We start from the raw sequence: 10,167 nt of genomic DNA on the forward strand, positions 1-10,167 counted from the left end.
TAACGGTTGCGCGAGTCCACGGAGGGCTCCACCCACGAAGGGTCCACGAAGAAGCACCTTGTCTATCCCACCATGGCCATCGCCCACGAAGGACTTGCCTCACTAGGGTAGATCTTCACGAAGTAGGCAATCTCCTTGCCTGTACAAACTCCTTGGTTCAACTACACAATCTTGACGGAGGCTCCCAAGTGACACCTAACCAATCTAGGAGACACCACTCTCCAAAAGGTAATAGATGGTGTGTTGATGATGAATTCCTTGCTCTTGTGCTTCAAGTGATAGTCTCATCAACACTCAACTCTCTCTCATAGGATTTGATTTGGTAGAAAGATGATTTGAGTGGAAAGCAACTTGAGGAAGGCTAGAGATCAAGATTTATGTGGTTGGAATGAAATATCTTGACCTCAACACAAGTGTAGGTGGTTCTCTCTCAGAAAATGTATGTTGAAAGTGTAGGCATATTCTGATGGCTCTCTCCACAAATGACGAGTGGGTGGAGGGGTATATATAGCCTCCACACAAAATCCAACTGTTACACACAATTCACCAAACTCGGTGGGACCGAATCATAAAACTCGGTCGGACCGATTTGGTTCATAATGTGACCGTTAGGCATTTTGGTGGGACCGATATGATCAACTCGGTGGGACCGATGTGCTAGGGTTAGGGTAAAGCCTTATCTCGGTTGGACCGATTACACAAACTCGGTGGGACCGATTTGGGTAATAAGCAAAACAAAGAGTTGGCCAAGCAAACTCAGTGGGACCGATTTCATATTTCGGTGAGACCGAAATTAATGCAATAGGCAACAGAGAGTTTGCAATCCTTTCTCGGTGAGACCGAGATCTCATTGGTGAGACCGAATTGATTAGGGTTTCTGACAGTGGCTATGTCAGGAGAACTCGGTGGCGCCGGATAGAAAGTTTCGGTGGGGCCGAGTTTGACTTGTGGTTTGTGTCGGTGTCAAAACCGGCGGATCTCAGGTAGGGGGTCTCGAACTGTGCGTCTAAGGCGGATGGTAACAGGACGCGGGGGACACGATGTTTACCCAAGTTCGGGCCCTCTTGATGGAGGTAATATCCCACGTTCTGCTTGATTGATCTTGATGATATTAAGGACAGTATAACTGTACCTAATCCCTGCCCTCACAGCGATTTTGTGTTTCTGTCCGTTCGATTTGGTGTTCTGCACGTTTTTGGCCGTCCGATCTTCGTTCTCTCGCTCGTTGGGCCAGCTGTCCTGGAGGGACGCTGCTCCGGTAGAAAAATCGGCGCATTCTTGTTCATCGGGCCTATCCAGCACGGTCCACGGCCCATCTATCGCTCGTCTCTGTCTCTCCCCCGACTAGCTCCTCCCAAACCCTATCCTAATTCCATCGCCGCCACCTCCACGACTCTCTCTCCCTCCCGATCTGCTCCGGCACTGTCCGCTCCCGAGTCTCTCCCTCTACGGCGCCGCTCTCCTTCGCCTTCCCATCGCTCTCCCTCTCTCATGGCGTGGACTAGCAGCGACGACGGGGAAGCCGGTGAAGATCTCCAAGAAGCAGGATGAGGGGGTGGTGCCCAAAAAGTGCGTCCCAAGGAACCCTGCGTGGGGCAGTGCTTCCTCAAGATCTCAACACTCGTCTCACCGACGACAACGCGCCCTGACAAATGGTCTTCATACGGAGGTCCACCTCATGTTGTATATTCGCTCATGGACTTATAGTTGAATCTCGGTAACTGAATTCATGGGGATTAATCTGTTTGCCAGGGAGGTGCTGTAGCACAAGGGGCAGCCGATCAGTGTGATCACAGATGGTGTGGATAAGAATGGGAAGCCACACAAGCTGCAGCCCTATTCCATCCCCACCAGTGAGCTGGGGGACTTTGGGCCTTCTGTACATCCGCCAACTGCCCCACCACAATTGATGACCACGATGCAGGGTGGCTGCGGTGCTCCATATCTTCTCCATGAGGTCTCAGGCTTGGTCATCCTCTAGGTACGATCTTAATTAGTCCTATGTAGTCATATTTGGATGATAGTACTTCACTTGACCACATATGGAATTACTGGATGCTATACAACTAATGGACTCTAGAACTTGACAATGAAATTATGGAATTACTGGATGCTAAACGTAATGAATTTATCCTGCATAAATCCTCGCCTTCCTCTTTTGTTTGTTATGCAGGGAAAAAAACAAGTAAAAAAATGATGCCTTCTCAGTTCTCATCGATCTGGTAGCGGCAAGTTCAATTCTGCAGCCTCGACCATTTCGGCTGCTCATCGAATTGTTTCGTGTTACACTGGTGCAAGCCGGAGAAAAGCCTACTCTGGATCCTATTGCAGTTGACATCTTCTTTGCGTTGCTTTCATCGGTGAAAATCCAGAACAAGAAGCACATATATGATGATGCATCACCGGCTGCCTCCACCGCTGTTTTCTCCTTAAACCTGTTTTCTCCACCTTTCCTTGCTGATTCACCAATTTGTAGGGAAATCAGTCTGCCAACTAGACTAGACACTTCAATTGATGTCACATATTGTTCTACAGAACCTACAATTTCTGTACATATAGAAACATCAGATTAGTACTTTTTTGGACACTGATTTCTCTTCTCTAACTGAAGCAAGTCTCTTATATTTACTGAAAGGTAGAGCTAACCACTGATCCTTGACGTGAATTTCACATCGCTACTAAACTCTCTTTATATCTTTAGAATATGATTATCAGGAGATTATCTTCATCACAAATCCAAACAGCTGTTGAGATGCTAATATAATCAAGAAATTATCTGGGTTGACACATAAAAAATATATTAACTCCATCTGTTATCATGGTTGATGTACATGACTATATGCTCTCACCTTTTATGAAAAAACATGGGTTCCAATTATATGTCTGTCTTCCTATAAAGAGAACTTCCATATATGCAAATAATTAACATGTAACCCAGTTAACGAAGTTTTTCTTTTGAAGCTATCAGTCCATAAACTAACAAAATACACATGTAGAATTACCCCTTTTTCCTCCTCTTCGACCACACATCTGCTTGTCTGGATTCTCAACGGCATCAATCACCACATCCCCCGACAACTACGTCCATGGCTGCTTCTTTCCGTATGACCTTCTCCCTGTTGTCCTCCTCCCAAGCCAGCAGTCATGGCATCCCCAAGCAACATAAGCCAGCAGCAACAAGGTAAGGACCCTCACCCCGTTTCCTCTCTACAGTTTGTTTTGCTCAGATTTTGCTTTTCGGTTCTTACTGTTGATGGAGACATGTGTTTATTTATGTTTCGAAATGAGACTCCTAATTACATTTATATCAGAAATTGTTTGTAACCATTTCGCAGTTTTGATTGGTTGCTATGGCAAAGTTGTTAATTATATGTTTTGTTTGCAGCAACCAATCTACAAACTGAGGATTTCATCCCATCGCCCTTTGCTAGGAACCAGGTTTCATTGTATCCACTATATCACCTCGCTTGTTTGTTCATTTCATATTTAAATATGTTATCCAATATGAACAATCCAGTCATTTTGTATGTTGTTTTCTTGCCATTCTATGCTAATATTATTATTTGTTCAGATGCTTATTTTTTTCTCTGAAATGGCATGATCCCCATCAAAACAAACTATGTGAATTGTTAGGTAATTAAGTTCAAACTGTGAGCCGGAGCGCGAGAGATCGCCACCGTTATTGCCTCTACTTGCGCAGCCTACTGCATGACCGCAACCCCTGGTACATACCTATTACCGAATAATACACATGAATGTGAGATTTTCCTACCTTATTTCAATTCAGTTTGAGGTTGCATTTTTTGCTGGTTTGTGAGAATATCTCGAGTCAGATAAGGCATGTCAAAATGGGTGATTAAGGTACTTCTATTTTCAGGATTTTAACAAGGCTGCCTGGTTTGTCACACTTTTAAATGAAAATCAGAAAATGATAATTACAAATGATGGACAAAATCCTTAATTTAATATGTATAGCCTCTTTGTCTGAATTAAGACCAATGCTTACTGATTGAATGGTGTCAACACGTTGGTATCTATCAATTGGCTGTAATGCTGCCCCATTAGATATTCTGAGCTTATTTTTAGCTTGCACATTTTTGTTTCTTTCTTAATTTAAGGCGGCATAGGTTTCCGTGAAAGAGGATCTTACAAATTGGATGCCAATATTTTTTATCAAAAGATTCTTAAATTTCACGTACCATCAAGTGACTGGTTTGCGATCTTCCACACATTACTTTAGGTATCTCTTTGCCACAAAATTCGGTAAATTTCTTGTGAACTTATTTTGATATTTTGTTGTGTCTTAAAAGCAATTGGCTAATTTTACTCCAGCGTTAGCATGTGGAAGGTATCGTAATTATTACGGGCACATCTACATTCATGCACATACACTGAGCTTTAATCACTTCATGCAATTCTCATTTGATATAGTAAGGACAGTTTTGTAAACGACACTCAATTATGATTCTGATTCGATAGATGATGTTCTCTTACGGATATTAGCAAAAATGTTATGTAGGTAATGTTGTTATTATTGTTTCCTTCATCAACATACACCACGTTATTTACAGAGCAATTATAACTGTCTTATACTTCTCCTTGGGACACTGCTTATGTATTTATTTCTTCAATTGATTTGCCTTACTAATAGTATTTTGTTTGTATTTCGATGTAAGCAATTGTAAGTCGGTTAACATGTAGCACAACTTGAGACATTGTTTCACAACCCACTGGCATTTGATATTGAGCTTACGGCTTTTATTATTGTAGATCGGATGGAATTTTACGACCTCAAATCTGAGCAAGTGCACATTCACGCATCTATCCTGGTGCAATGCAAGAATACTTGACCGTTATAATATGATGATGTAGTGTAATTGTATCACTGGCCAGAACGCATTGAGATTTTCTTGATAATATATTGGAAGTTCTGAAATATTTGTACTGCCTATTTTCTTCTCTCGAGTATTCCTAATGTCTTTCCTCTATCTTTCCTCAATATTCTATTTTGTAGCTATCGTGATGTGAACCTTTGCGGGAGATGCCACAATCCATATCAATCATCCTAATTCATATCTCCTAATTCATATCTCATGCGCTTAATACTGCTTAATATCACAACTCGAATATTAGACGCGAAGGAAAAACTCAAAATATTTCTTTTCTGCCTAAATACCAAAAACTCAAAATATTTCTTTTCTGCCTAAATACCATTATGGAGGAGACAAGCACAATATTTGAAAGCTTTGTAAACAAATGTATACAAGTTACTTTTATTCCTAACAACTAAGAGCCAAAATAGACGGGCGCAGCAATGCGCGCCATCTATGATCTAGTGAGTATTACAAGAGTTGATCTACCACGAGATCGTAGAGGCTAAACCCTAGAAGCTAGCCTATGGTATGATTGTTGTCCTACGGACTAAACCCTCCGGTTTATATAGACACCGGAGGAGGCTAGGGTTACACATCGTCGGTTAAAGGGAGGAGATCTACGTATCCGTATTGCCAAGCTTGCCTTCCACGCCAAGGAGAGTCCCATCCGGACACGAGACGAAGTCTTCGATCTTGTATCTTCATAGTCCAACAGTCCGGCTCCCTCAGTAGCCCCTGAACCAGGCTTCAATGACGATGAGTCCGACGCGCAGATTGTCTTCGGCATTGCAAGACGGGTTCCTCTCCAAATTCTGAATATCTGTTGAGTAGTGTCCGGCTCCCCATAAATGTTGCACTTCTTGGCTTCCGCGCTCAATAAGGGCTATCTTCCACGTGTCGAGCGAATGCGAGGAGCCAGGGCATTTTACATTCGCCACCCTAGCCATGTAAGTAAATTGTCTATTAAAGAGACGGGGATTCTTAGATCCAGACCACACCATCCTCCCATGACGAGTATCCATCGGAGCGCGCTCGGAAAAATCCATTCCAACATGGCCGGCCATCGCAGCTCCTCCTCCCGCTCCCGTAGCCCTAAGCCCGGTGATTGGGAGAAGTGTTCCGTCCCGCACAGCCAATTAGTAGAGTTACATACCCAGGGATTTCTCCCACCAGCGTATATGGTCCCCGTTCGAGCCGGGCTCGCCACCTACAATGGCGGGGAGCAAGCGGAGAGATTCCCCAATCCCTCCAAGGGGGAGCGGGTATGCCTTGTCCCTTATTTACTAAGAGGACTTGGATTTCCAATCCATCCGTTCCTCCGCGGGCTCCTGGAGTTTTATGGCCTCTAGTTGCATAATTTCATCCCCGCTTCCATATTACACATCGCTGGTTATGTTGCCCTTTGTGAGATGTTTCTGGGCTGCGAAGCTCATTTCGAGCTATGGAAAAGGCTATTCTGCCTTGTGCCCCGTACACAGGAGGGGTCAATATATCAAGTGGGCGGAGCCGAAATATGGCGCATCGCCGGGACTGGATACCCGTCCGGTACCCCGAAGAAGGCGTCCAAAGACTGGCCTTCGGAGTGGTTTTACATGGAGGACGTCCCCCTTCCAGGTCCTATTCGGATGGGTCTTCCCGAGTTTGACAATGCCCCTTTGAAGAAACGCCGAAGCTGGCGCCCACGGAGCCCTCAGGAGGAAGATAACGGAGAAGTGCTTTACCTGATGGGCCGCATAAAAGTGCTGGCTCAATTAGGACTGACAATAATCGAAGTTATGTCCATATGTATAATGCGGGGGGTGCAACCACTTCAATATCGAGTGCACCCCATATGGCATTTTAACGGGGAAGATGATGCCACCCACTGCGGGCGTAAGGGACCGGACTCAGTTGTTGCTCTAGCAAAAATTCTGTCCGATCTGTTCAAGGGAGAGGAAGAGGAGTTCATCCGTATTAAGGCACGTGATGGATTCTCCATGTACAACCCTCCAAGCTGGGTGAGTTGTCACCTTTTACTCCCAACCTTCCCGCATTCTTCGTCATAAATACTCACCTTGCCGTTTCATGGCAGGAACTGTGAAAAGTTGTAAGGGAGGTCAACAACCCACCTCCAAAACCGGAGGACCCTGACCGGGCCCCCGATCCCGGACTTGAAGAGGATCCGGACATATTTGTGAAGCTGATCGACATGACATTCTATCAATTGAGCTGCGATGATGCCATGGTGGCCATCATAGCCGACTATCCTGGGCTACTCCCTCCATCGCATGTAAGAAAAACCGGAGTCCCAACTTCCGAGAAGGATTCCCTTTTATGCACTTCACCTACCGTACACATATGGTGTTTTACAGGGAAGGCCCTCGGGACGCCATGCCGAACCCGCAGTGACTCGCCAACAAGGGACACCGAAGCCGGGTAGGCCAAAAAGGAAGGCGGTCAAGATTGAGACGCCGGCGCAGAGGTATGATACAGAACCTCGCTCCGTGGTTTGTCGTCTTTCTTAAAATATAATGACGTCCATGTTTCCTAGTAGGAAAAACGCTCGCCGGACTATATCCGGAGAGGTTGCCGACCACGCCTCCACCAGTCGGGCTGCAGGGCCGGACATAGAGGCGGAAGCTAACACGGGGCGAATGCCGGATGCTCCTCCTATAGAGGATGCGGATAGACTATCTGCTACAAATTCCGAAGTGGAGAGCGCCATGAATCACAGGCGTCGCCGGGCCGTACTCCGTGACACTTGTTTCTCCCAAGAGGCGTTCGATGCCTTTAACTCAGGAGACGCGTACATCCGTGCTGCTCAAAACGGTCTTGCCAGAGCCACGGAACATTATGTAAAGGATATACGGGTAAGAAAATCTGACGATTATATATATCAGTAGCCACTGAGACTTGAAACAGTTGACACAACTGATTTAAGGATCATTATTTGTGCAGGTTCTTACAGAGAAGAATACCCAATTGTCTCAAGAGCTGGAAGAGTGCAAAGCCCAGCTACGGGCCACAGTTGCCGCGTTGAAGGAGTCTGAGAAGGCCCCCTTTGGTAACACTTGTTTCCATTGCAAAGAATGTCAGGTACCAGATAGTATGCGGCATGCATGCAAATCTAACAATAGATGTTGCAGATGACTCCGGAGGCCGTGCCGGAGAATGCGCAACGTGCTAATCGACAGCTAAATGCTGGCGAGCGCGTGCTTACGCGGGTCAGGCAGGAGAAAAATAATCTCCAGGACGCCAATATCCAGCTGGGCTTGGAACTGAAAGATTTCCGAGCCCAGCTTACGGACTCCATGAAGGAGAATAAGCGGCTTCGACGCAACATTTTCAGTAAGTGCTTGAACGAACTTTTGAAAGAGTTCAGCGAAGAAGCCGACTAACAGAGTTATGTCTGCAGGTATGCTGAGGGTCGTCCCACGGAGGAGATGCCTGGGTCTGTGGGTGATCTTCTACCAGAGCTCTCACGACTGCACGAACAAGTTCGGCAGGTGATGCAGGGTATTGCCCAAGCCTTGTGGCCATCCGCCTCCCCGCCAGGAGGCATGGGGGAGCTTATAGAGAAGCTCAAGGGAGCGCGGCGACGCTTCCGATTATGGAAGATATCAGCCTGCCGACAAGGTGCAAAGGAAGCCTGGGCCATGGTGAAGACGCGATATACCAAAGCTGACCCAAACCACATGGCCGAGGTCGGACCTGTGGGGCACGATGGGAAAGAGATCCCCGTCAGTTTGGTGTATGACCAAGTAGAATTAGCCGCAAAGTATTCCCAACAGGACTATAGGCTAGACAACCTGTTGGATGGTATAGAAGAAGAATTTAGTCAGTCTTAGTGACTATGTACTTTAAGTGACATATATAATGTCCCTAGCCGGATTGTAAATCATTTGTCATGGCAGACCTTTTCGCTTCGACCTCTGGACCCGATAGTCCGGAGTGTATCCGTATACCCGCTCGGTTATGTAAAAACCGGGGTATGCGTGGAAACCAGGCGTATGGGTCATAAGTGCTTGAACAGACAAGTACCCAACTAGCTATGTTATATTACATGGATAGTAAGAAACATCTTCCATGGAGAATAGTTCCATTAAGGGTTCCTTTCCCTGGGTACGCATGCCCTAATGTGCATGTCCGAACTGCGAAAAGAGACGCATGCTATAAACATCTGGGGGCATGTATCAAAATGAACAGGAGTCATCTTTTGTTCACCGGCCGAATATTCCCTTAAGAATGCTAGCTTTCGGCTTCACCCAGTCTGAGGTACACATCCGGCTGACCCGGCAGTAACAATCGCAGAGGTGCTCCCCTTATGCCCTAGTCGAATTAACGGGAACGTAGGGCATAAATACAAGAGCCAGGCAACCCATCTTGGCCAAAACTTAAGTCATATCAATGCATATAATGGTGAAAAAAGGTACATGTGGAAGAATAACACATGTGTGGGGCATAAAGCCCAGAAAAATAGTTATATTAAGCTTCTGTATAAGAAGCTCCCAGGTATAATGAGCGCGGTTAGCGCGTCAAGATTGTGTAGTCAAGACACAAGTTAGCCTTTTAAGGCCTTGAGGAGAAGAAAAAAGAAGGGAGAAAGAGATAAAAGACAGATAACGGATATGCAAAAAATTGACGGGGGTAAGGAGACGAACATAGAGTCTGGCACTAGGCGTAGAATCTTCGGAGTCTGGCTGCGTTCCATGGGTTTGGCTCGAGTCGATTGTCCGATGCATCCCACAGACGGTACGCTCCACCGGTCAGAACCTGGTCAATAATGAAGGGACCTTCCCATTTGGTCTTGAGCTTGTTCTTTTTCTTCTCCGGCAGGCGTAGAACTAGTTCGCCAACGTTATAGGTTTTGGCCCATACTTCTCTGCTTTGATACTTTCGAGCCTGTTGCTGATAGAATGCGGAACGGGCTTTTGCCACGTCGCGCTCCTCCTCCAGGGCGTCCAAACTGTCCTGCCGATCGAGCTCAGCCTCTTTTTCTTCGTACATGCGCACTCGAGGTGAGTCATGAATTATGTCGCAAGGCAGAACCGCCTCTGCGCCGTACACCATAAAAAATGGTGTGTATCTGGTAGTGCGATTCGGCATGGTCCGCAGCCCCCATAGTACGGAGTCGAGCTCCTCTACCCAGTGCGTGTTTGATTCCTTTAAGGACTGCACTAATTTGGGTTTGATGCCGCTCATAATAAGACCATTTTCTCGCTCGACTTGACCGTTAGTTTGCGGGTGATAGACAGAAGCATAATCGAGCTTGATGCCCATGTTCCTGCACCAAAGTTTTACCTCATCGGCTGTA

General features: G+C 46.1%; 1 long non-coding RNA gene across 1 annotated transcript; it reads left to right on the plus strand.

The window, feature by feature from the left end:
* The first annotated feature begins 1,292 nt into the window (after positions 1-1,292).
* LOC125512291 lies at positions 1,293-4,938 on the plus strand. Its single transcript, XR_007285286.1, has 5 exons — positions 1,293-1,669; positions 1,753-1,981; positions 2,174-3,181; positions 3,386-3,724; positions 4,771-4,938. It is a non-coding gene; the product is annotated as an uncharacterized LOC125512291 (long non-coding RNA).
* Positions 4,939-10,167: the final 5,229 nt, after the last annotated feature.

Source organism: Triticum urartu, chromosome 6 (assembly GCF_003073215.2).
Source record: "Triticum urartu cultivar G1812 chromosome 6, Tu2.1, whole genome shotgun sequence".
Lineage (NCBI taxonomy): Eukaryota > Viridiplantae > Streptophyta > Magnoliopsida > Poales > Poaceae > Triticum > Triticum urartu.